This window comes from Medicago sativa, chromosome 2 (genome assembly GCF_051527215.1).
Source record: "Medicago sativa cultivar Bolivia chromosome 2, Bolivia_mono, whole genome shotgun sequence".
In the NCBI taxonomy this organism is placed as follows: domain Eukaryota; kingdom Viridiplantae; phylum Streptophyta; class Magnoliopsida; order Fabales; family Fabaceae; genus Medicago; species Medicago sativa.
Window position 1 is genome coordinate 74730442 of NC_140750.1, and position 24722 is coordinate 74755163.

The 24722-nt window shown below is 32.9% G+C and overlaps 2 long non-coding RNA genes and 1 pseudogene across 6 annotated transcripts; 2 read left to right on the forward strand and 1 right to left on the reverse strand.

The window, feature by feature from the left end:
* Positions 1-7365: 7365 nt before the first annotated feature.
* LOC146950696 (uncharacterized) lies at positions 7366-9233 on the reverse strand (annotated as a pseudogene). The gene is made up of 2 exons (XR_015027669.1): positions 9103-9233; positions 7366-8804 (listed from the first exon to the last, which is right to left on the reverse strand). The product of XR_015027669.1 is annotated as an uncharacterized LOC146950696 (transcript).
* A 3055-nt stretch (positions 9234-12288) lies between these two features.
* On the forward strand, positions 12289-18544 carry LOC146950697 (uncharacterized). Of its 2 annotated transcripts, XR_015027671.1 has the most exons (5): positions 12309-13351; positions 14299-14398; positions 16592-16652; positions 17056-17141; positions 18132-18473. It is a non-coding gene; the product is annotated as an uncharacterized LOC146950697 (long non-coding RNA). The 2 variants fall into 2 exon arrangements; XR_015027670.1 differs by having other exon boundaries at positions 12289-13351; positions 14299-16652; positions 18132-18544.
* Positions 18545-20286: 1742 nt separating this feature from the next.
* On the forward strand, positions 20287-23097 carry LOC146950698 (uncharacterized). Of its 3 annotated transcripts, none has more exons than XR_015027672.1 (4): positions 20287-21012; positions 22013-22080; positions 22194-22284; positions 22757-23097. It is a non-coding gene; the product is annotated as an uncharacterized LOC146950698 (long non-coding RNA). The 3 variants fall into 3 exon arrangements; XR_015027673.1 differs by having other exon boundaries at positions 22018-22080; XR_015027674.1 differs by lacking the exon at positions 22013-22080.
* Positions 23098-24722: the final 1625 nt, after the last annotated feature.

The following is a 24722-nucleotide window of genomic DNA, read 5'->3' on the forward strand; positions in this document are numbered from 1 at the left end:
TTTATCTTCAAGCTCCTTGTCATCAAATTTAACGTGCATAGATTCTTCAACACAGAGTGTTTCTGAATTATACACTCTGTATGCCTTTGACCTTTCAGAGTAACCCAAAAAGATTCCTCTTTGGGCCTTGGCATCAAATTTCTTTAGGTAGAGCTTGTTGTTCAGAATGTAACATGTACATCCAAATTGATGAAAGTAAGAGATATTGGGTTTTCTTCCTTTAAAGAGTTCATATGCTGTTTTCTCCAAAATAGGTCTAATATAGATCCTGTTTTGAACATAGCATGCTGTATTCACTGCTTCTGCCCAAAAATGTTTTGGTAAATTGTTTTCATGAATCATGGTTCTGGCCATTTCTTGTAAAGTTCTATTCTTTCTCTCTACAACCCCATTTTGTTGTGGTGTTCTAGGAGAAGAGAATTCATGGAAAATTCCATGTTTTTCACAAAAAGCTTCAAATGGCTCATTTTCAAATTCTCCACCATGATCACTTCTGATTTTCAAAATTTTTGATTCTTTTTCAGATTGAATTTGAGTGCAGAAGCTACTGAATACATCACACGCAACATCTTTACTCTTTATGAATTTCACCCAAGTCCATCTGCTGTAATCATCAACAATGACTAATCCATATCTACTTCCATATAAGGATGCAGTACTCACTGGTCCAAATAAATCAATATGGAGTAATTCTAAAGGTCTTGAGGTTGAAACAATGTCTTTGGTTTTAAAAGATGATTTCACAATTTTCCCTCTCTGACATGCACCACAGAGTGCATCTGAATGATAGTCAATGTCTGGTAGCCCTTTCACAAGTTGTAACTTACTAAGCTTAGAGATTAACCTCCAGTTAGCATGTCCCAACCTTCTGTGCCACATCCATTTCTTATCATTCACTGATAGTAGGCAAATCACCTTCTGATCAGCCAGTTCAGAAAAATTGATTTTATAGACATTGTCAACTCTCTTTCCCTTGAACACAATGGATTTGTCTTCCTTGTTGATTACTGTACAGTTGGGTTTTTCAAAAAACACATCATAACCATTATCACAAAATTGACTGATGCTCAAAAGGTTATGTTCAAGACCATCTACCAACCATACATTATTAATTGAGGTAGAGGAATTACCAATAGTTCCTGTACCTATGATCTTGCCTGACTGGTTGCCTCCAAATTTCACATTTCCTCCCTCTTTCATTGTTAGGCTGAGGAACATGGACTTGTCTCCTGTCATGTGTCTTGAGCAACCACTGTCTAGGTACCATGATCTTTGCTTTGGCACTGCTCTTAGACATACCTGCATCATTGACATTTTTAGATTTAGGTACCCATTGTTCTATGGGTCCTGGAAGGTTAGTACTTAAGGCTTTACTCTTCACTTCTTGTACCTTGTGCTGTGAGTTGGGTTGCTTCTGATTAACCATCACCTTAGGTTTTGGTACTTCAGAAGCAGTAACTGTCTTCTTCTGAAACTTAGACTTCAGAACCCCAGATTTTGGTTTCACCAGACTCTGAGGAATAGGTTCTGATCTTTTCAGGATCCTAACCTTTGAAGTTTTGGAATCAGATTTGATCATAGCCTTTGACTTAGAGTTCTTCGGCTTTGAAGTAATCTTAGCCTTAGAACTAGAAGCTTCAGGTTCTGATTGAACAACAGTTTCCAACTCAGCCCCTTCTGGTACAAAGAATGTTTTCAGACCTTCCTTGATGCATTCACAACAAGACTTTAGATTGGTTTTCTCCAGTTTTACTTCTGGAAAGCCAATTCCTCTGCCATTGTTCTTGTAAATGCTATAAATCATAGAAGCCACTCTGCTTCTGTCAATGCCAGATATAATAAAATCTTCAAGAGCAATTTCATGGTTACTTAAAGGTTTTTCATTACACTTTTCTTGTAGCTTCTGACATAAGAACCTGAGCTGATCTTCATATGTTTTACACATGAAGTCAAAGCCCCTAAGTCCTTGTTCAGAAGCTTTCAGATCCAATAGAGTTGATTTTTGCTGTTGTACCAAATCAGCATATTTTTCTTTTAAATCCTTCAACTCATTGGTTCTTACTTCAAAATGTGTAAGAAGTTCTTTAAGTGACTCAACAAGTTCATCTCTGGGAATTTTGGAATATACCTCGTTTTCATCTTCTGAGTCTGAATCTGATCCAGCTTCTGAAGTTGCTGTTGCTACCAACCCAACAGCTACCTTTGCATCTTCATCAGCTTCCTCTTTATCAGATCCAGATTCACTACCCAAATCATCCCAGGTTGCCATTAAACTCTGCTTAATCTGCTTCTTGAGTTTGCTTGGTTTGAATGTAGACCTCTTTGACTTGTCCTTTGACTTTTCTCTTTGAAGATCAGGGCATTCAGCAATGAAGTGTCCAGGCTTCTTACAGTTGAAGCATCCCTTCTGATCTTCTTTCTTTGAGCTTCTGGAGTTACCCCTTCTGGAGAGAAACTTTCTGTTCTTCTTGGCCAGATATTGAAGTCTGTTTGAGAGCATGGCCATTTCAGCAGCATCTGGTTCAGAATCTGAACTTGACTGTTCTTCCTCTTCAGATTCAACCACTTTGAGAGCTTTTGATGACTTGCCTTTGGATGGAAGAGCTATTGATTTACTCTTCTTAGTAGACTCATGTTCATTAAGACTTAACTCATGAACTTTGAGAGAACTAACAAGATCTTCGACACTTAAAGTGTTTAAATCTTTAGCTTCCTCAATGGCAGTCACCTTTGGTCTCCATCTAGCAGGTAAGCTTCTGAGTATCTTGCTTACATGATCAGAAGCAACATAGCTCTTCTTTAGAATCTGTAGCCCAGAAACTAAAGTTTGAAACCTTGAGTACATCTCCTCAATAGTTTCATCATCCTTCATCTTGAATAACTCATACTGATGTACAAGCAGGAGAGCCTTTGCTTCTTTGACCTTCTTGCTCCCTTCATAATTTGAACAGAGAGAAGCAAACATAGCTTTAGCAGTGGATTTGTCACTCATCTTCATGTATTCTGCTTTGGGTATGGCCGTGACAAGAGCTCCTCTGATAATATGATGCTTCTTGTAGAGTTTCCTCAGTTCTGGAGTATGTTTCTTTCTATCCACAGCAGCTCCTTCTTCATCAAGGACTAAACCACCAACGCCGTCTTCCAGAATATCCCACAATTCTTCATCTAGGCTCATGATGTAACTGTAAAAATTGGTCTTCCACCAAGAGAACTCTTCAGCATCTCCATTGAACTTTGGAACTTTTCCAACACTGGTTTTCTTACTATCACTATAATCATGTGAGACATTTTTATAGCTAGTATCACCATCAGGAGGAGGAGTAGTCATGTTTTTCTCAGATCTTTGACTGTTGCACGGTTAAGTGATACACAACAGACCAAGGCTCTAGATACCAATTGAAGGTGAGAAAAACACAAGAAGGGGGGTTGAATTGTGTTTTAGAAAAATTCTTCGTTTCTCCTAAAAACTGAACACACTGATCAGAAGCTAAGCGAGACAGCTTCTGAAGTGATAATCAGAATCTAAATGCAGCGGAATAAAACAGAGAGAGAGAAGAAGAACGACACAAAGCAATTATACTGGTTCCTTCCACAATCCGGAAGTAGTCCAGTCCCCCTTGCACTTCCAAGGAGATTTCACTATGAGTAATATCTGATTACAAATGCTCAAGCACACAAGCAAGAGACTTCCAATGCTCAAGCACACAAGCAAGAGACTTCCTTTGCTCAAGAACACAATCAAGAGACTTCCTGCTCAAGCACAACTGCAAGAGACTTCCTAACTAAACAAAATTACACAGAAAATTGTTTAAGGTTGAACACTTGATATACAATCAGAGGTGCTCACAATACAGATCAGATACAGACTCAATGGACTTAAGAATTTCTAAGATATGACTTTGAGACACAGAAATTCTAAGTGAATGCAGAACAATTTCAGCAGAGGTTTGGTACTTGTGAAAATCTTGTGAGTCTTTCGTTCAGCGTTCTTGCATTGCCAAATCTCTAGGTCTTCACTCCTTTATATAGAGGTGTGAAAGAGACGTTGTGAAATTGCCAGCACACCAAAGAGTTGTTGTTGAAGCTTGATCTTTCACCAATGATCTTTTGCCTGATTTGGTTGTTGTCCTATGAAGAACAAATTTGAAAACCATTCCTTATCCAAAGGAACATCTATGCAGGCGAAACCGTATTCTGGAGCTGTTTTCTTGTCCTGTAGCGCGGACACAAAACAGAGTAGTGGAGAACGTGGTTGTACAATTCGTACAAAGTACAATGTCAACGCTTTCGTCCAAATTGCAAACACACGCCTTCAAACACCTTTGAAATGACCGTTGCAAACTCCACTAATCCTTTGTTTGTGTTTTCGAATCCAATAGACAGCTTTTGCATTGATAATTCTTCAATTCTTGATTCTTTGCAAATCCAGTTGATATTCAGCTTCTGGTGAAATGGCTTCTGATGATGCAGCTTCTGATGATGTGGCTTCTGGACCTCTTGTCTTCAGAAGCACTATTCTTCAGGAGCAGCCTACTTCAGGAGCGCTATTTTTTCAGGAGCAGCTTGACTTCAGGAGCGTCCAAGCTTCAAATTTTTGTTGTTTCCATAGCTCTTTATTTGCTCATTCAGAACCAATGATGATGTAACTTTATAATTATGGTCCTGTACACTTGAACAAATATTAGCTAGTCCAATTTACAATTTTTAATACCTTGTTATCATCAAAACCCTTTAAGGTTCATTGTTAAACACATTTTGTTCCAACAGTATAAAGAACCTCACTTACCCGCTGCATGAGAGTGTCATTGTACCTGAACAAAACAAGCGCAATTAAAAGACCCATAATTATGTAACCAAGAACCAAATGAACATATATGCTAAATCATATAAATCATATAAAAGGCTCTCCATGAATCAAGGTAAAGGTTATATAGACTGAATTGACAAAACTGGACCCAATTGATATTCACATGAAATGTAAAGTAGCTGAGTGCAAAATGGTAGACTACATAATATTCCTTCGAAGACAGAGAATTATATATTCAGAGCCCAAGCATCTCAAGCCTGTACAGTTCATCACCCATTGCTATGTATGAAATAATTTCAGATGCAAAGAAACATATTGAAAAAATGAGAAACAATCTAGTGATAAGATTAAAATAAATTAACAAGTACTGGTCCATTTCATCCTGATTTCAATAACCTTTCTGAAATCAATAACCGGTCTGAAATCTCTTTTGCTATCGAAAGTTGATATGGTAAAGGAAACCATTAACCATTTGCAATAGCGACCAATTGGTAGTCGTTCTGAGTTTGTGAATTATAATCCCGTATTGCCAAAGTGGCACATTTGGTTAGCCTATCCTTTTTGATAGGATCTTTGATCTCATCAAAATCTGATACAAAAGTAGAGAAAGTGGAACACATTATCATCATGTCATTAATCATCTTCCAACATTGAATTGATTCCATCATCCATTAACAAACAAACAATATTGAGCAATGAATAGTGAATCAACATAACGAACGAACAGACTCACCCCTTGGTAACAGAGATTGACGAATTGCGCTTCTTCTGCGGGCTTTCAGAGCAGCAGAAGACGAAGGAGAATGTTGCATTTTTTGACGTACGTAAGTCTGAGAGAGAGAATAAGAAAGAAGAACCAATTATGATATGATAGTTGTAGAAATTAGACAACCATAAGTCTGAATTGGGCATAGAGTGTGTTTGGATGAGTTAATTGAGAAATTTTAAAAAATTTAGAATTCTAGGCAATTTAAACGATTCAATTAAATTATTTTGATTTCTCAATACTTTTGTTTGGATGGAGTAATAAAAAATTTCATTGTCATAATTTTTGGCCACCTTTTATAAATTTAAATTTTTTGGGCCAAATTTAAAAATTAAAATTAGGGGTCAATTTGTAATTTAAAAATTTTGAGTGATCAAATTATAATTTTTGAAAAATTTGAGGGGTCAATTTACAGTTTTTTAGAAATTTATTAGGGTCAAATTGAAAATTTTGGAAAATTTGAGGATCAAAATGCAAAATTTGAAAAATTATAACCATGAAGAATTTTGAAATTCTTAACTTTTAGGTATCATTTGAAATTCTCTAAATTTAACTTGAACAAAATACTTCATTATTTCCCATCATTTTAAAAATTCTTCAAATTATTATCCAAACAATAAAATTCACCTCAAAACATTACATTCCCTCAAAACATCCCCCCATCAAAATTTATTTTTAGAGTCTTCTAAATTGAGTCTGAGGAATAGTAGGAATATAAGAAGTGATAAACGATAAGAAGTCCAAACCATTGTGTAAACCTTAACCAAACGGTAAAAGCTTCAATTTTTAGCTGTGGGTAATTTTCTAGGACATTAATCAAATAATACATTACATTTCCAAAAGTAAAATCTGGACCAAACGATAAAAACATAGAAAATAGACATTTCAAGTTTTAATCACAAAACAATGCTAATGTAAAAAAAATGTAAACTTTTCAAGTTTCAACATATAAACACACATTTAGTATCTCTAACCAAACATTGCATTATGATATTGATATTCTTGACAAATATAGCAACTATAACATTAGTTTAATTTAATACTATTTTAGATTATATATTCATAGTCACAAGGATTTTGTTAACAACTTAAGTTCTGATTCTGAACTACAGTTACAACTGAAAGACAACATTCAAAACATGATACCAATTAGGAGAATGTTAACCAGTGCCCCCGGAGCATTGGTTAAGCAGCTAAAAGAGGTAAGATTTTATTAAAAAGTGGTGTAATAATTAGTTAGTCAAAAGTAACAGTTTATGTTTCCAAGACAATTTTTACACTGGTTAACAAGACCCTAGAAATTATAATCCTTCCTAACAATATCATAATCGGTTAGTATCAAACACAGATTGAAGTACAAGGACCACACATACTATTGAGAATCCTCCATGAAAGCAACACCAATGTGATGGAACCCGTAAAATCAAGAATCGAAACTGTATTTTGTTGAATGATAATGATGAGCTCAAAGAGCTCTCTAATGATGGAGTAACAGAAAAGAAAGAGATAAACCGGAGTGTGAACACTCCTCCCAGAGTACAATGCTCCTAACCAGAGATAAACTCTTCTAAGTCTAACCAACTCTAACAATATTTCTCAACGACCTACTCACTAACCTTCCCTCCCCACCCTTTTATAACAGAATGTTCTTCTATCACATTGTGCCCTCAAAAAATAAAGAGTCTGTCAGGAAAGAGCTTCATCACCTCTACTTGTTGACCTGATCAACAAAATTGAAGATTTTGGATTTCATATCATCCGGCCACCAGCTTGGACGAGGAAAAGTAATATCATAACGCTTCCCAGTTTCGAACACAGTAAGACCATCATCTTCTTCTTCTTCATCAGCAGTCTCCAAAAGAACTTTCGGTACATCAAAAACAGGAAACTTTGCTTTTTCCCTTAGCCTTCCCAGATTCCCTTTCATTTGCAGTCCCTTTAAGAATCCTTTGCAAAATCCATAAACTCGTCACTATCCTCAAACCCAACCATATCAAAAAACACTTGAGACTCATCATCGACATCAACAATGGCCTGATTAAACACGCAATGAGTAACATCAATATCAAAAGAGGGAACTGACGATTCTTCCAACGGAGTGTGAAAAATGTCTTGGGGGACGTGCTGGATAGCGGGAGGAGTGATGAAGATGGGAGCGGAGGACGCTAGGGGGATGATGTTGGCGGTGTCAACCTGCGATAGAACATCATTGTGGCAGTGGTTGTTGCAGGGTGAGGTGAGAGTGTCTCCGACGAAGTGAGTGCACTTCAAAAGCTGTTTTTGTGAAGAGGATGCACAACATAATCCAAATTCGAGTTCTTTCCATCGTTCTTCAAATTGCTTCTTTTTGGATTTGAAGTCCTCAACGTGGATTTCAAATTGCTTCTTCTTAGTTTTAAACTCCTTCACGTGTCCTTTGAATTCCTCCTCTTTTGACTGGAACTCCTTCATTTGTTCTTCGTATTGCTTTTCTTGGTGTTTCGAGCTCCTTCCGTTGGCTCTCAGAATGCTTCTTTTCAGATTCGAGCTCCTTCACCCGGCCTTCAAATTCATCCTCTTTTAATTTTAACTCTTTCATTCGGCCATCAAGTTGCTTCTCTCTTGACTCAAGCTCCTTCGTTCGGTTTTCAAAATGCTTATGTCTGGATACCAAATCATTCACCAGCTCCTTCATCTGGCTTTCAAATTTCTTCTGTTTTGAAATGTTATCCATGACTTCACGAAGTTCCATCTCTTTTGTATTGAGTTCTTGCTGGCGCTCTCCAATCAAGTCGTCCATCCAAGAGAGCTGCCCTTCCTTTGCTACAAAATCTTTGACGCATTCTTCAATTTTCCCCTGCATTTTCTTGTGAACTTCGTTAATTCTTCCAACAAAACTAATTTCCTTTTTCTTATTTTCAAGCTCTTTAGAGCACTGCTCAACATCTCTCTTTACGGACTGCAGTCTCTCCTCTTCTACTTGCCTTTTCCTTTTGCATTCCTCAAATGAGTTTTCTACCAATGCAAGTTCTTTCTTCAGCAAGGAAAATGATTTATCAGTTGACATGTCATGCTTTCTAATTCTCCAGGAAATAGGAACATCATCATCATCTTCAGATTCATAGTCTTCACGAGAAGCCGAATGCAATGTTTTTTTATCAAATTTTAGCTTATCAGAAGCTTCAAAATTCATCATTCAAGTATAGAAACCGGAACTTTTAACATCAGCAATTACAATAACACCTCAAAATCCTGGGATAAAAAAAATAAAAACTTAAACTTTTAACTTTGAAGACTTTCAAAGAATTTCTAGGACAATCAATCATTAATTAAATATAATATACATTTCCAAGAGTGATATCAAACGAAAAAAAACCTAAAAAATAAACATTTAACTTTTAATCATAATAAAACAATGCCAATGTTAAAAAATGTAAACTTTAAAAGTTTGAACATATAAAAACACATTCAGTAGCTCTAACATTGCATGATATTTGATTTTCTCAACAAAAGACAAGAAAATAAAATAAAAAGAAGTGGAGGATTTTACCAATTAGTTCCATATGATGTGAAATGCTTTGCGTTATCTTCTTGTAGTGAACAGAAAGATAGAGTAGCTCAAGAAGACAAGAATGGAAGAGGAAATGGAAAATGGGTATTTAGAAATTGGTTGGGGTTTTGAAAGTGAAATGAAAATGAAAATGAGACAGACACAGAAGATGAAAAGGTTGATGTTGTCTTTGGTTGACCGTGAGCTTAGTTGTATGTTGGAGTGGGGTCACAAAACTGTGCAGAGGCCGTTCCTCATAAGATAAAACTAAACTAGTGCTGGCAAAAATTAAATTAGAACATTATAGTTAGGAAAAATGTTTTTTTTTTTTGAGAGAAGGAAAAATGTTCTTAAACGTCTTTAAGACATTGTTTAAAAATATAAAAATATAAATTTTTTATTTGAAAATTGTATAATTATGATTTTTACTTATATTTTGATTTGTATTTTTAATGGGTTTCTTAAACAATATTCTTAGAACACTTGTTAGCAAGACCCTTAACATTATTTTGGGTAGAAATTAGAACAATAACATTAGAAGAATGAGAAGTGATATGGACACTTTTTTGAACATCGATCTTTTTTATTGCATGAAATTTATGTGGGTGTTACATTTTAAAAACGAATCCAACATAATCTGAGAGATATAATATTGAGAGGATGTTATAAATATAATATTGGAGATCCACGTAAATTTCATTTAATATGAGAGTGAATGTTAGAAATATAATATTGCTAACATTTCTCTTCGCAATATAATTACTCCCTTAAAAAAAACATTAGTAGGATTATTACTAGTGATGAAAGATAACAAAAAAAAAAAAAAAAGATAACAGCTCTTATTGTCATAAAAATTCAAATTAAAAAGTCATAAAAATTGATAAATTGATAATGTTGGAAATGCAATTAAAAAAGTAGTATTTTCAAATAACAGAGTAGCTAGATGCTTAGATTAGATTTGTTTTTAAAGGAGATGCCTAGATTAGATGTTTATAAGAAAACTAGTGTACGAACCCGTGCAACGCACGGCTGGAATATCCTGTTAATTTTTATTTAAGTTAGAAAACAACGTGAGCAGACCAAATATATTCGGTTAAGAATAAATATTATCACTCAGTAACAGCAGCAATAATACAAAAACCACCAAAGCACACATACATAATATTAACCATCAAGGGGAAATCCACAAAGAAGAATACAATCTCTCTTTCTGTACTCTGTTGTGCTAAAGATGCATTGATAAAGAGCACATCCTTTCACAGACTGTTCAACTTCACAATGTAAAAAATACCCCTTTTTGTTTGAAACTGTTCACCTTGTTTCCCTTTTTCACCCATATGCACTTTCAAAACACAAAGCAACATTAAACATATTGTAGAAAACACAATACAAAACGGACAAAATGTTTACACAATGTTATAATGTAGAAAGAAGTTTTTCCAAAGCGAATCATTTTTTTAAATACAGAAAGAAGTTTTTCCAACCCATAGGGCAATGTTATAATGTAGAAGAGAGAGATTGAGGGTGTGAGATGTGGAAGAAGAGAGAAAACTCGGGTGAATGTAAACACATACTGACATTCTTACTGATTGAGTGAAATGGTTTAGGATTTGCGTTTTTATCTATATAAAAAGAGTGATAAAGTAATTTTTAGCATTCGGGGGTGGATTCAGGTGAGGGTTTGGGGTGGATACCTATATCCTTGTAACCCGTCTTGTAGCCATGTTTTTAAATCGAGAAAAACCCAAACTCATATCCAAACCTAGTCAAAGCGAGAAATCCCGTCCAATTGGAGTGGGTTTAGACGGGTACCCACATGTACGGATTTTGGTGTCATGCCTAATTACCAAGATCCATTCTTCTACAAACCAGAGTAGGAAATGGGCCTATAATGAACCCTGTAACCCGTCTTGGGCCTATCCTTAACCTTCAAAATCGTGGCTTTCCAGAGTAGGAAATGATCAAGTTGTCTTGCTCTTTCTCAAGTCCAATCATCTCCCTACTTCTTCATTTTCTCATTCCTTTCTCTCGAGTGTTGGTTTTGTGAACTTTGAGAGACAAGTGAGATTATGAGAAATTTTGAGTGTGAGTTGGAAAAATCACTGATAGGAGAAAGAAAGGCCTTTACTTGGAGGTGTTATTGATGTGAGAAAATTTAGAATGTCATCTATGGGAAGGCTATTCAGTTCTTGAGGGACTTTGATGACTAAATGAGGTAGAAGAGAAAAGGACGTATTTGTTTGGGGGAAAAGCTAATCGAGGCAAGGGCACCTCTATATTTTTATATACTTTTCCACAAAAGTGACGTGATATTTATCTTTATAATTGCTTCGTATATGCTTACGTGTTCAAGAATACGTGGTTGTCAAGATGAGTAAATGTTTACATATGCAAAGTCGTATTCTTGAGAATAATGAGTTACATATGTTGATGATAAATTTGAGAAATTGCATATGATTAGAAATACTTATGCATATGTGGAGAATTGTATGCTCATGCATTTCATAGTTACTTGGCCACCAGAGAGGAGTCACCAGGTGCACATAAAACGAGTAGATGAACTACGGTTTGGGTCAAAATGAATTAAAAAAAATAAAAAAATTGCTTACGCAACACACTGTCAACCCCAATAAACATAGAGAGATTAAAGTCATTTTTAAAAAGTCTCTTAAAATCCCATAAAATCAATATAATCACACAAAGTCTTTTAAAATCTACAGGATTTTGTTTGCCAAAATAATCTTTTAAAATCTCAATCCAATACACCCCCTAAGTCAAAATGTATCTCTAAAAATAGAGAGATTAGTTCACATAAATCTAAATTCCTATACAAACAAAAAACCATTGATTAAAAAAAAAAAGCAAGAACTCCAAACAAAAATAAAAAAGGACTTTTTCACTTTGTGAGTTAAGTTCCCAGAAATCTAAATTTCCTTGCCACATTTGAACCTTTACTTTGTGAGTTAAGTTTTCACTCATCCCCAAATGGAATGACAGACAAGTTTTGAACCAACTATTCATTAGAACAAGTGTGTATAACCCACACATGAAATCTCGGTACCACTGATCGAATTGTAGAGATGACACGTTTGTTAAGGGCTTGTACTCATTGATGACTTGTCCTGTGTATAAAAATTATATTAAAATTATTTCAAAATTTATATCGTTGATGACTTGTCTCATGTATAAATCTTTCAAAAAAAAATATTATATTAAAATTTTGAGCATTGACAACTTTTTTTTGAGCAAAGCATTGACAACTTGTCTCGTCTATAACTTTTATTTCAAAATATGTATTAGTGGCGACTTGACTTTTTGTTTAATATTTTTTTTATTTTAACATTGACCACTTGACCCGTGTATAATACTTATTTTAAAACATATCAACGACGACTTGTTTCTTGAGTTATAACTATTTTAATTTTTATCAATGACAACATGTCCACTGTCTAATAATAGCATTAAACTTTTTAAGATTGACAACTTTTATTGTGCAAAATAAATATTTAAGAATTTGTAACAGCGACGATTTGTCCCTTGTATAATAATTATTTTTAAATTTGTATAAGGGACGACTTGTCTCATATATAATGATTATTTTTAATCCTGCATCAATGACGACTTTTTCCGTCTAAAAAAATTATTTTTAAATCTGTATCAATGAGAACTTATCCCGTGTAAAATAATTATTATTCATTTTACACAATGATTTTATATACCTTCAAAAAATATGTTAATGGGCTCAAAAACCCAACCAGAACCCAGTAAGTGTAACCCACAAAAGCCCAAACCAGTAACCCAGTAACCCACATATAAAAACCTATCAGCAACAAAATTCCACTTCCTCTAACCCTAGCCGCCACCCTCCCTTCCTTTCTCATATCTACGTTTCTTCCTCCTCTCTCTAACAACCATTACCTTCTCTCTAATTTTCAACAAAATCCAGCCATCACCTTCAAAAAATAAAACCACCATTCTTTACCTCTCATTCTCCTCAAGAAAACCCATAGATTTATTTAAAGTTTTGAGGAGATAAAATTTTGAGGTTGCATTTCTCTCATATTTTCCGGCCACCGTGAGTCACATGTGCAAAAATGATGCTTGTCATCTGCTTACTCTGAGCATCAACAACGAAATCCACAAAAAATTACAGTCGGAGTAACTTCGCTGGAGACAACATCAATGACAATTGCCTCTGTTTTGTCATCCTACATGCAACAACAACAATAATCAAAAGATGGAATTAGAGGTGATTTTGTATTTTCAAGAAATGTAGGATTTTTTTTATTTGTAGATCAGTGAATCTGTTTGACCTTTTTTAGATTTGATAATAATGATAATCCTTTTATTTTATTTTATCTTATAAAAAAATTCCTTTTAATTTTTTGGTCCTGCGAAAATCATTTAAGAAAATGAAGTTATTTTTTTTTACCACCGATGAATGAAAATCAGTGAATTATAATTTTTGTTCTTTCTTTCCTTTTAAAGTAATAGAAAAGAAATACAAAATATGAATGATATGTTTTGTATACCTTAGATGTAGAACATGTCATGTTGGTTCAGCTGGAAAAAAAAGTGTAGTTAGTTTTACATGATGATATGAAGAAAAACATAAAAATATGAAAGTGTGTTGGTACAAAGTATTATTTTCTTTTTACCCTGATGTATTGTGTCAAGGTTCATAGTTGTGCAAATATATCTTCTGTAGTGGAAAAGAATAAAAATTTGTTAAAAATGTGAAGATAATAGTTCTGTAATTATGAAATATATTGAACTTTGTATTTTTGAAACAAATATGTTGCTACCTTTTTTTCTTCTGTTTTTGGTGTTGATATATTGAAGGCGTTGCTCATTTTGTATTTGAAGCTTGAAAAAGTAATGTAAAAGATGACCCTTCATGTAGAATGTGTGTGGTTATGAACCTAAGCAAGAAAAAACATGATAGTTTGTTAAAGATGATATGAACATAACAAATAAAAGAATGAAGAATGCATATGTGTAGATATAAAATTGGTGTTATTGTCTTTTACTTACACCTGAAAAAACTGTTTATTCATTTTAAATTTTGTTATTTATTATTATGTTTATAGTGTTTTTTTTCTCTCTCAAAAGAGTATGTATACCCAGATTTCATTTTGTATATTTTTTTTGTTGAAAAATAATAATTTAGAAAGATATTTTATTTATGTTTTACAGAAAATAAGTCTACTGTTGACTGGAGAAAGGAGAGAAACTTTGAACTCTCCTGCAAAGTGCAAAATGAATTGGAAGAACACAATCTGAGCTTAGCAAAGAGGTAAAAAGGAAAAAGTGAACAAAAAACTCTTAATGAGAGAAGTGTAAGATGTTCTTGTTGAAAATGTTTTTGGATCTATGTTTCTTCTTCATCATTTTCTTAATTTAATCTAGAGAGCAATAATATTTTTTTGGACAATTTGTTAAATACAGTTTGCTATACAACTTAGAAATTTAAAGAAATTAGGTCTAGATGCGACTTGTGAAAATGTAAATGGTGAATACAGAAAGAACTCCCAACAAAATAATATGTTGTTAAACCTTAAACTTTTCAATTTAGAGAAGATCTATCGTGTGAAAGACAATTGTGATAATGATGTTGGAGCTTGTTTTGCAAGTGATCTCACTGCTGGTTCATACTATAATACCATGTTTTCTTTAGCATTTACTTATTTATGATATTCTGATTTAGTGATTCTTTGAAAAACTATCCAACTTTGCATGATGATGATATCTTGAGTTTGATTTTCAATTTTAACTTTTGTATGATTTGGTGAAAAACTTCCAACTTTACATGATAATTTTTTGAAAATGAGTTTAACTTTTGTTTGATTTGGCAAAAAAAATCTAGCTTTGCATGATTATTTCTCGAGTTTGAGTTGAAGTATCACTTTTGTATGATTTAGTGATATATAGAAAAAAAAATCCAACTTTACATGAAAATTTCTTGAAAATGAGATTAACTTTTAAGATTTATAATCATGAGACTTCTGACACTCATCTTTTTTCTTATACTCATCTTCTTATTTTCTTATCTCCGCATTCTTAATTGTCATGTTTCTTGAAGTGAAGATTCACATTGTCTTTATTTCTTATGTCTTTTCTGTTGTATTTGTTTTATAGTACTTCTGATAAACAAATGAAAAGAGGTTAAACCTAATTTGTTATAAAAAAATAAAAAAAAGTTTTTTCACAAGAGACCAGAAGAATATTATTTTTATAATAAAAAGAAGTAAAAAGAAATTCAATTTCTCTTTGGTTTTAATAAAAAATAGTCCTACGTGCTTCAAAAATTTAAAATAATTTGTGTTAGATTCTAACATTCTTTACGAATTAGCTGTAATTGAAGTAAATTTATGTTGCTTATCAGTTTTTTTTATTGGGGGCAAATAACTCTAAATGGTTGAATATTCTTGCATATGTTAAGGGAGAATGTTAGAATTGTTTAACTTGTATGATAAACAATAAGAATATTCTTGCAAATAACTCTAAATGGTCAAATACCAAGAATAAACAATGCTATCAGTGCATGAACATAAGACAATATGAACATAAACAACTTTGCTTGCCAATATCTTGGGTTTGAGTTGAAGTTTAACTTGTATGATTCAGTAAAAAAGAAAAAATTCATCGTTACATGATATTATAATTTATAATAATTTTGAGATTTTCGGCTTACAATTGCAGCATCCAATATAACCGTCTTTAAATGTTTGGTTTGTTATTGTCTTATATTTTCCCACTTTAATTCGTTTTACTCTTTATGACAAGTAGCACCACTTACAAAATCAAGGTAATAATACTCATCCAACATACCATATTTACTCGTTTTCAATGCATAAGATAATGCAAAAAAGAGGCTACCAATTCTATCAAAATTTTTGTTGTATATTCACATGCTGGACATATTTAATGAGAAATTCAAAGATTCAACTTTTCTTTTACACTCCAATCATATTTCCATTAAAGATGAAAACGCAAGTGTTTTTCATATTTGCTCATGAAAAACAGTTTGAATCTTTGCTTTCATAAACAATTTCTTTTGTGCACTCTCTTTAGATTGAATCTAAACTTGTTAGAGTGTAGGGAAACTTAAAATGCTAACGTTTATTTTTTATGTTTTTGATTTGCAATCATCTTGAATTATCTGAACACTATCATAATTATTTCATATTCAAAAGTTTGGTAATATCTGTTAGGAATCTTTCAAGCAAAAGTTCTATTATTTCCTTAAGTTCTTTATAAGTTCTATTATACTGCAGTGTTGCATAACCCAGTCATACTCATAGACTAATTTATGGTAGTTTAGCCTCTTAAAAGGAATGCTTACATGAAAAGAATCAAATTAAATTTAAAACTTGTGAATTGAGAGTTTCTTCTAAATTAGGATACATAATGTAGATTCTTTTTTTAGTATCTCTTATGCGTACAACTGATTGCTCTTGTTTTTTGTGGTTAATATGCACATTTCCAGAGCAGCGACCTACTGAGTTATGATGAGAGACACCCACTTCCCCCACCTAGATTCACCTACTGTACGTTTTTCCCTCCATTTTAATTAAGTTCATTCTTTAATCAATTTACACTGTTCTGTATATATATAGCCTAACCATTTCTAATAGATGTGATGGGGCAAAAGTCTTATTAGCATTGGGGAATAATGTAATTTTCACAACTTTTGTATCTTCTAGCCAACACTAATATAAAAAGTTCCTAATTTTAAATAATATTTCTAATTAGGACATTCAACTAATCTTGACCCTTATGCAAATTGTCACAGGATAAGGAAAACCTTATCAAGCTTGATGTATAGTTCTTCAATAATTAATTTCTCCTTATTTTGTGAATATTGTTTTATTGTATCTCGCTTGTTTACATTCATTTTTGTTTTGTTTTAATATTTAATATGTTTTGCTTTGTTTTTTCTTTGTTTGTTAGCAATGGGATATGGTTGAGTTTGGGGATCTGGAAGAAGCAATAGTTCAGCAAGGAGTCAAAAGTAGACATGATGAAAACAAAGACCTGTAAGTTTTCCTTATCTATCTAATACCTCTTTTTCTGTTGTTAGATAAGCATAACCAACCATTTCTAAATGCATTGAGGTTGTGTTCTGAATGAATATGTTGAAATAATGCATAGGGGTTATGCCTTTTCCTATGAAGGTCTTTTTTCATATACCTGCTATACAACTTAGAAATTTTAGAAAGCTAGTTGTAGAAGTGACTTGTGAGCATTTAAATGATATGTTAAAGAAATATTATGTTTTTAAATAAAACAATATTATGTTTTTAAAGAAACTTATAATTGACTCCTTATTGAGATGTTATAACTTAAACTTCTCAATCTAGAGAAGATATATAATTTACTTTATAAGAAGGGCATGCAACTGCAAAAATGAAGATAATAGAAATTCAATGAATACCATAAAATGATGGGTCAAAAAGTGAATATGAATTGTTGTTTTTAGCTTTAGTTATCATTTGGTGAAAAAAATCCAGCTTTGCATGATAATTTATTTAGTTTTAGTTTAAGTATAGCTTTTGTATAATTTAGTGATTAGATTTATAGAAAAAAAAACACAGCTTTAAACTTAATTTTTGTGGTTTGAATTTCAGTTTATGTTCTGTATGATTTAATGATTTAGTGAAAAAACATCCAACTTTATGTATGATTTAATGAATACCATAAAATGATGTATAGCGGGAATTTGATGAGTACCTTTGTATATGTGAAAAGTAAGAGAATGAAGAGGTTAAACTGTGTATAGTTGGCTGTTGTAAACAATTTCTCCTGTTTCTTACATTTATTTTTCTCTTTAATCACCACCTCTCTTGTAATAACTCTACTAATAATGCCCACTCTTTCTTCACAATACTCTGCAGGAAAAGAAAACATGAGAATTTCAAAGAAACATTTTGAATCCACTACAATTAAAAAATGGATGGAATGCAATGCAACAATGTATATATGTTTTAGGATTTAGTGTATAAAACATTGTTTTTTTTTTTTTGCAGGATCTAATCCTCCACGCATGTTTTCCAATCTTATATCACTCAAGCAAATGCAATTTCAGATTTTATCAAAGAACTAAAGTAGATAAGAACAATGGTGCTAAATAAATCTAACAATGTATTATTTATAGGAGTTACCCGGAAAGGCTCATAACTTTCTTATTTTACATGTTTATTTCATATAGCTTACATAGACTACAGCATAGCTGCTGCCTCTATCAAGAGATAGCCTGCACAGTGCAGATTGTAATAGTTAAGACCATCAAATCTGCTGAGTTCTAAATTCTTGGAAGTTGTTCAAATATAATAAAAAAAGAATGCACAGTGCAGTTTACACCGGTCAAATCAGAGCCTTCTACTGTAATAAGTGAAATAAGTGAAATCAGTTAAAGCATTCTATCATGAAGACTACTTTATAATTTTTTTATTTAGCTATATTTGATGAAAGGTGCGGATCACATGGTCTTAATAAGCCAGGTTTGGAATTAAATATGTTAATAGGTGTACTTACCTATTCTTAGCAATAATAATGGGTTCTTAAGCGGGCCACTCCCTATTAAAATTATTTACCCCTCTAAGATAAATCAAAATTCTGAGAAAATCTCATTCATGATGAACAGTTATAATCCAATAAGTGGATAGACATGTGTTTGGATGTGTTCACATAGAATTGAATATATATGTTTGTACCAAAAAAAAAAAAAGAATTGAATATATATGTTAAAAGATTTTTTTGAATATATATGTTAAAAGATAAAAAATACATTTTGAGCAAATGATTAAAAAGTCAGATATATCCCTATTCACATTGTAGTTAGTTCCAATAAAAAAATAAACTACTATGAAACTTCTATACATTGCAAATCCAATAATCTTTTTATCAACTACTCCCTCCGGTCCTAAATATAAGCAAATTTAACTTTTTAGGTTCATTCAATGAATAATGTATGTGGTTCATATTATGGACCACATACATCATTAATTGAATGAATCTAAAAAGTCAAATTTGCTTATATTTAGGACCGGAGGGAGTAATAGTAGAAATGAGCTTGCTGACTCATGCTGTTTGAGTGATAATGTTAGTAAAGCGTGGGGCTTGGACTAAGTCAAAGTGGGTTTAATAAGTTTAGTAAGTTTATCAGTTTGGTTCATCGGTTTATTGGATTTCAAAATTAAAAATCGAGAACCAACCCAATCCAGTTTGGTTTCCTTCGTTTTGGTTTTTGATCCAAACCAAAAAAGATCAAGTAACTTCGGATTGGTTTGATTTTAGGGTTCATCGATTTTGTCCGAAGACAACTTCCCTTAGTTGTTTTTCCTGCAAATTAAGCAATGCAGGGACTCTTAGAGCAGTCACCAATTTTAAAAGACTATTTGTGGGGGGTCATATCTTTTTTCTAGGAGACTAAAATGATTTTTTACTTCAAAATTTGATTATGCTTAAAATATATTACACATTTGGCTAAATGGTTTGCATATTTGTTCAACTTCCTGGAGTGCTTTATGATAAGGAGAATTCAGTTTATATACATGATGCTTAACTTACTCAATCTCTAAGATTAGGGAAAAGAATCAACTAAAGGGGAATAATACTAAACAAATACTACACTATCTCAACAAAGAGGAATAGAGAGAATCATGTTAATACATGATGCTTCAAATACCAATACTATTTGCCTTTCAGCCGTGTTATTATATGCACAAATGAATTTAACAGGTTCAATTGATTGCTACTTTCTGATAAGATTCTGAACAAATCTACAAGCTGCAACAAAATTTTACTTTATCAAAACTGACCAGTTCTGCGATAAATCTGTTAACTCGTTTACAAGGGAACGTGTTAGCAGTTTTTCTCTACCGCATATATTTACATTAGGTTGTTGCCTATTGGGAGGATGACACTCACTGGTTCCAGTAAAAACACTATTTGCCTCTTTGTAGCTCAAGAATACGATTGTCAATCTTGTTAAGTAGATCCTTGAATTCTAGGTTGTTATCAATAATGCATTGTAGAACAGCTATGAGACTAGCAACTTCTTGTTTTTTTGGCTTTGTCCTGAGTTCACATTCAAAGTATTTATAACTATCATGAAGGGGTACGAAAATTGGAATGTTTCATAAAATAAAAATTGAATAAGAAAAAAAATAATGAACCTTAATTTCAAGGAAAAAGATTGGTGAACACCCTTTTGGTGATACACCTCCTACCACTCCTTATGTGGCATGGGGCAATTTTGTCCATTTGTAAAAAATAAGGGGTGATTTTGTCCAAAACAAACCCTATCTCTCTTCCTTCACCCTCATTTTTTCTTTCCTTCTTTCTCTTCTCTCAAACCCTTACCATCTCCACAACCTCCACCGACCATTTGCTGTTTACGGCGACGACGGCGGCGAAGACCAAAGGTCCAACCTTCATCCTCACTTTTCTCATCTCTCTCCCATCCATATTCTTATTTCGTCGACACCTTCATCATTCTCAACGGCCGACGACCGTCACACACTCTCACCACCACCACCATCGCCGCCTCATATCTGACACCACCGTCATTCTTGCAATTGTGTCCCATCGTCCCCATCAGAACCCAGAAAACACAACATTCAAAATCAGCAAAACAAAACATAGATCTTAACTAGAAACACAATCATCAACAAAATCTCAATTTTCAGATGTATTGTTCGAATCTGAGCAAAAAAGAATAAGAGAGTTTGTTTGGATTTTCAGATGAGTGAAATGAAGTTTGCGATAATAAATTAGGAGTTGTTCCCTTTGATTTGCTCACACGTTTTTTTTATTGTGTTGGGCTCATTGCTGGACTGCATCTACAGATTTACCACTCTCTATTGTCGGACTGCCTCTATTGCTGATTCTCCATCTTTGTTGAAGGTGAGATCTATCTCAAATTTTTCCTTCAATTTGTGGGTTTGAGGGTTGTAATTTAGGGATTTTGTGTTTTGAAAATGGTTTTGAAAAATTACATTGAATAATGTTAATAATTGAAAAACAACTTTAGTTTTGAAATTGGTAAACACTGATAAACTCTTCTTAGTTTCGAAATTAGTAAACACTGATTTTGAAATTAGTTTTTCAAAATCAAAGTTAATTTTTTGCATTTAATGAATTAGGTTTAATGTTATAAGCACTTATCATGATAGTTTTCTAGGTTTTTAGTATTTAATTTGCTGATAATACTAGACTTGATAAAGATGATGAAGAATTTTGAGAATCACTTAAGCTTTAGATAATGTTGGTTTGGTTGAATGGTGTTGGAAGTATAATTGAGGATCAAGTGTTTAGGGATGATTTACGTCTATTGCAGCTCGATTCAATTCAATCAAAATAATAGTGAATCTTCTTGCTTGTCGCCAAAATTCAATAGAACATTTGACATATCTCGTGGTCAATATAGGATGATATTAAATTTGGACATCATATAATTACGGTGTGGCATTGCCATGCACCACCATCAAGATGAATTGAATACAACCATACCTTGAATTTTGGTGGAGGGTTATCTTGAGATAAGAATAGTGAAGACTTGTGCAGCCTCTCATTCACCTTTGATCCATCAAATTGAGGTGTTGAGAATATTGTGTATTTAATTTAAATTTGCTCAAGGTTTGAGTCATTTTGTTTCAGCATGTTTAAACATCTTTCCACTAATGGGATGTGATTGTTATGCAAACTGATTATTAATGTTAATTTTTGTTTGTTACAGCTTTTAACATAATTGGTTTGCTTATGTTTTCTCTGATAGACATATAGCCTACTTGTTTGGTGGAACATTTGTTATTTGTATATTGTTCTTGTTCTTGTATCATTTGGTTTTGATTCTTTCTATATCGCAACAGAGGTCATGTATTTAAACAATTTTTTTTGCTGTTAGACCAGACAAATTGTCAAATTGATCCAAAATCCTTGAAATTTAGGAAGAACAAGTATGGCAAGCCTGAGGTGTGTCTTTCTATTCTTAATTATTTATTGTTTGTAACTTTTGAAAGATTGCCTTTGTTGCAAATATTTCTCTCTATGTTGCTTTTCTTATACATTTGTATACATTTGAAAAGGTGCACATAGGGCCTCTGGAATCTGGATGAGACCTTCAACAATTCTCTATATTCCTCTTTTCGTTTGTATACAACTCATCTCTTAAAACAAGTAAGAGAAGGCCCTGTCATGCTGCATTGGTTAGTCACAGGGACTTGGAACTCTAATTTGTAAGTAAAACCTATAAGAAGAAAGAGTGTATTATGTATATGTTAGAGACCTGAGTAGGAGTCATAAGGAAAAAGAGGGTATCATGCAATAATAATGAATGTGGTAAGGATATATGGTAAATAAAGAGTGAGGTAGGATGCTTAGTTGGTTGGTTTGTTATGCTTTAGTAGTATATATATAGCGAGGTAAGTGAGTTGTAGTGATTATGCAAGAATATTGGCTGAACCATTATGGTTAGGCAGAGAGAAAGTTTTCTCCATCTATGAGGAGCTTGGCTCTGGGGTAGATTGGGATTCACTCCCTTCTACATATTTCCTTTCTTCATCAATTAAACACTTTCCATTTTCTATTTATTATCTCTTTCATTACTTAATTTCTGTTTCTGACTTTTGTGTAAATGGTTCATTTTCAGGTACAGTTAAGGCATGTTTTTGAAACGAAATCATTGATAGAAGTCAATAAAAAATCCGAGTCAAGCTCAGAAGAATCAACTTCAAGCAACTACGTTCAATTTTTTGAATTTTATTTTATTATGTGATGTACTAATTCGACCATGTATATGATATGGCTAACTTATTTAGTTTTAGTTTTATTGTTTGAAGCACTTATTCCACCATGTATTTTCTATTGTTTGATGTACTACATTTTATCACTTTTGATATTTCAGTGATAACTCGCCTTAAAATAATATTGTTTTCACAGGAAAATTATGTATAACCAAATATTTGAAGTGTGTAACCACAATTTTACAAAGGCGTAACCGTGTTTTTTTTTTCTTTCATGTGTTTAAATAAACCTTGATCTAAGTGACAGACCATATATTTGGTCATACAGACCATATATTTGGCTAAGTAACCATGTTTTTTTTACCACTATTTTTTCTTTCATGTGTTTTTTTTATTTCATGTAAAAATGTGGTCATACAGACCATATATTTGGCTAGTTTATATTTCCCAGATGTAAATAATTTCGTTTTAGGCGAATAGAACGCATGATCTCATTTGATCACTGCATTAAAAGCCTTTCAAACGATAAATAACTTCTTTTACAATCTACAAGTTTATCACGCCTAAAGACGGACAAGTTCTAATTTCTGAAAAAATAGTGGTCACGTATTTGTAAAAATGTGGTCATACCTATCATATATTTGGCTAGTTTATATTTCCCAGATGTAAATAATTTCGTTTTAGGCAAATAGAACGCATGATCTCATTTGATCACTGCATTAAAAGCCTTTCAAACGATAAATAACTTCTTTTACAATCTGCAAGTTTATCACGCCTAAAGACGGACAAGTTCTAATTTCTGAAAAAATAGTGGTCACGTATTTGTAAAAATGTGGTCATACATGTCATATATTTGGCTAGTTTATATTTCCCAGATGTAAATAATTTCGTTTTAGGCAAATAGAACGCATGATCTCATTTGATCACTGCATTAAAAGCCTTTCAAACGATAAATAACTTCTTTTACAATCTGCAAGTTTATCACGCCTAAAGACAGACAAGTTCTAATTTCTGAAAAAAATAGTGGTCACGCACCTTAAAATATGTGGTCACACAAAACATATATTTGGCTAGTTTATATTTCTCATGTATAAATAATCTTGTTTTATGCGAATCAAACACATAATCTAATTTGATCACTACACTAAAAGCAATTCCAACAATAAATAACTTATTTTACAATTTACGAGTTTATCACGCCTAAAGACGAACAAGTTCTAATTTATGAAAAAATAGTGGTCACACATATGTAATAATGTGGTCACACATACCATATATTTGGCTAGTTTATATTTACCAGGTGTAAATAATATCGTTTTAGGCGAATCGAACACATGATCTCATTTGATCACTGCACTAAAAGCATTTCCAACCATAAATAAATAGTTTTACACTCGGCAAGTTTATCACGCCTAAGGACGGACAAGTTCTAATTTATGAAAAAATAGTGGTCATGTATTTGTAAAAATGTGGTCATACAAACCATATTTTTGGCTAGTTTTTCTTTCCCAGGTGTAAATAATATCCTTTTAGGCGAATCGAACGCATGATCTCATTTGATCACCGTACTAAAAGCATTTCCAACCATAAATAACCTGATTTACAATCGGCGAGTTTATCACGCTAAAGACGGACAAGTTCTAATTTATGAAAAAATAGCAGTCACGTATTTGTAAAAATGTGGTCATACAGACCATATATTTGGCTAGTTTATATTTCTCAGGGGTAAAATTGGAATTTCCATATCCATTTTTTCTGAATTCACCCTCCAACTATCTCTTCTCATTTTCTCTGAACCTTCTTCCTCCTCCAACCCCCTCTTGCCACCGCCACCCTCTTGCCTTGTCGCCGCCGCCGCCCCTCTCCTTGCTT